The sequence below is a fragment of the Trachypithecus francoisi genome, unplaced genomic scaffold (assembly GCF_009764315.1).
Source record: "Trachypithecus francoisi isolate TF-2019V2 unplaced genomic scaffold, Tfra_2.0 Lachesis_group2, whole genome shotgun sequence".
Taxonomy (NCBI): Eukaryota; Metazoa; Chordata; class Mammalia; order Primates; family Cercopithecidae; genus Trachypithecus; species Trachypithecus francoisi.
The window spans coordinates 73,756,104-73,759,175 of NW_022681465.1; the positions used below are offsets into that span (position 1 = coordinate 73,756,104).

General features: G+C 37.3%; 1 long non-coding RNA gene across 1 annotated transcript; it reads right to left on the reverse strand.

The window, feature by feature from the left end:
* Window positions 1-712: 712 nt before the first annotated feature.
* LOC117064468 lies at window positions 713-2,144 on the reverse strand. Its single transcript, XR_004429476.1, has 2 exons — window positions 1,921-2,144; window positions 713-1,099 (listed from the first exon to the last, which is right to left on the reverse strand). It is a non-coding gene; the product is annotated as an uncharacterized LOC117064468 (long non-coding RNA).
* Between the last annotated feature and the right edge of the window lie 928 nt (window positions 2,145-3,072).

Here is a 3,072-nt window from a genome sequence, read left to right on the forward strand (position 1 = left end):
GGATTACATGTAAATCCACATTTGCTGATTTGTACATTCATTTCAGACAGTGTGTCATTGTAATGACCCCATTTTAATAGCATTTACTGTTCATAAATATTTCCTGATATTTATGCCACATCCTTCACACTACAATTTAAGCCTATTGAGCTCACTCCTTCCTGACCTCCCATAATATGCTCAATTTTGTGCTGCCTTTTAGTTTTTCATATACGAAAGTTCTGTCTTTATAACAGGATCATCTATAAGAATTACATGGCTTTACATTGTTTCACTTCTTCCTGGAGTACAGGTTGAGAGATTTCTCAACTAACTGATGGACACCTTTTATAAATTTAGAAGTTTTGCAAGAACATAGCAACAAAAGTAGTTAAGAATATCAGATTTTATTCCACTTTGAACCTTCAAGTTTGTCAGTTGCATGGGTTGCTAAAAGACTTCTGTAGTTTCCTAATTCTTTGCAACATTTTTTCCCCACATAGTTAGAAAGGTCAAGCCTATATGGTAACACAGTACTCTTGCATGCTGGTATTGCTTTTCATACAGATGCATATAAGTAAATATGGATAGAAATATTCAAATAACTAGTCAAATGATAATAATAAAAATCTAAATATTAGAATCTATTTTGAATGGAGACTTTTAATTAGCTAGTTAGTGATATACATATGTAACCTACATATTAGTACATAAAGGGATTAAACAATAATCATAATAGGCCAATATTTATTGAGTTATTGGTATGTTCCAAGCACTCTTCTAATTCTTTTTATGTATAAAATCTTAGTTAAGCTTCACAACAGTTCTGGGTTGCTACTATTAATATCTCATTCTAAAGAAAAAGGAAAGCTGATACACAGAATGTAAATTGTCCAAGAGCACGCAGTTGGCAGGTTGCAACTGATGCTCAAATCTAAGCACCTGTGTCCCTAACCACTGAACTCCGGCTTCTGTGGTGAGAGGAAGCGGACTTTAATATTTAATAGGAGGTGTCCAGGAAGTGGCACATGATGGTTCTGGTTTCAGTTCTCACTACAGGAAGAAGTGACTTGCTTGCCACAGCAGACAGAAGACTGCTGTTCTCCTAGAGGAGACGCAGCTGCCAGGGAGAAGGCACATATAGACACAGTAAAGCTATGGTCAGCATTTGAGGGGCTGTTGGAGGGAAGCAGAACTTTATGAAGAACTCAATCTATAAAAGTGATGCTTTCAACTAGTAGTGGCATGAGAAGTGACCTAGACTTAGAAATAAGGACCCTGAAGCAAGATATGGACATTCCAGCCCAACTAGGCATCATAGTATGCCAATCATCATGCCCACATTAGAAGAGCACCAGACAGGATCAGACCTGTTTCCATAGCTCTTAGCCACACAGATAAAGTGTTATGACTAGTTGCTTAGTTAATAGAACAGACTGATGGTCTCTTGTAGATCATTGTTTATAACTAGAAAAATAAATTGCATACAATTCACATTTGAGAGTGTGGATGGAATCATTATTAGCAAAACCCTTTCATCATCTTCTGAAAGTTCCCAGTCAAAAGAATCCTGCTATGTTTTGGTAAATATGAGTTTTTGGATAAAAGAGTAGGGTGAACACATACTCTGACTTCAAAGTTCTTTAATGTTTAAAATTTAGGTGCTACCTGCTGCAAATACACACACATGCACACACACACACATACACACATATATATACAATCATCTGATGCCATATTTCTCAGCTGATACACATGTATATATACAAATACATATATTTGCATACGTAGTCTTCTAATACATTACGCTCTCCTATTCCAGTCTCCTCAATTGATTGTCAAAATCTCCCCATGTTCCTGCCCTATCATACTGAATGAACATTATTTTCCAATTTTATATTACTTTCTGTAGACACAAAATCATGCCATGTCCCTTCTTACCTCCAAGCTTGTTCTCGTTGCTTCTGCTGGGAATGACCTTTCCACTTTTATAGATGTATCCAAGTCCAGTCAACTACTCTTCAAGGCCCAAATCAAGCGGTTTCCTCAGATATTCGCCACCCAACCCTGATTATTCCCATCTCCATCCTCCCTTGGTACTTCCTGCTCAAGACACTTTGGCAATCAATCACATGCTGCCCTGAACATTGCCATGTTTCATGTGTGCACGTATTGCCTGACAAATCGCTTGTATATTTCTTGGGGCTAGGAACTGACTCTTAAACTTTTTGCCTTTGCACAACTTCTAGGATAATGTCAGACGTATAGCTGACTCTCAATGCATAACTGTTTGCAACAAAATGACTTGAAAGCACGTAATTGTTTTACTTCAGACTTACTGACGTCAATAACTACATTATTTTTGAAGGACATTTTTCCCCCTTGGGTCCAGAAAGACCTGTAGGGCACACTGTACATCACAGTCCGGGCTTCCTCTAAATCCACTGCATGTTCAGTGACAGCAATTGAGTGTATCCTCTTGTCTCCACATGCTTTTTAATCTGGGTAATTTATATATTTCTACTGTTGGACAAAAAGCCATTTCATTGGAAGGAAAATGTCCTATTATTATAGAGGCACACAATTATTTGAGTTTATTTGACAGTCTGCCAATGGAATTTTCTCACATGGAGGTGATGCCTATGTCGGTTTAAGTCCTATGTGTCCAGAAATTGCTACAATTCAGCTTTACTGGCATTGGCATTTAGGCAGGCAGCTGTTGAATGGACTAATGAGACATGGTGAATGTAAAATATATAGTTTACTTAATAGGTTAAACTCAGTAATCACAAAGCATTATAATCACACAGCATAATAATATATCTCAGCCTCAATCATTCCAGTGTATCTTAAAAACTGCAATACTTGTGAAGTTACCTAAAACCTCCAACTTAGTGCTTTTCGTCTTGACTACCTCCTGGAATGATGGCTTCAATGATATTAACAGCACTAGCAGTTAGCATTTAGCAAGTACTTCTTATATGCCCATAATTATCTCCATTAATCTTCACAACAATCCTGTGAGAAGGCACTGTATTACTCTCTATTAGAGATGAGGAAATTGAGGCCTAACGAGATTAAGTGTCTCAGTCA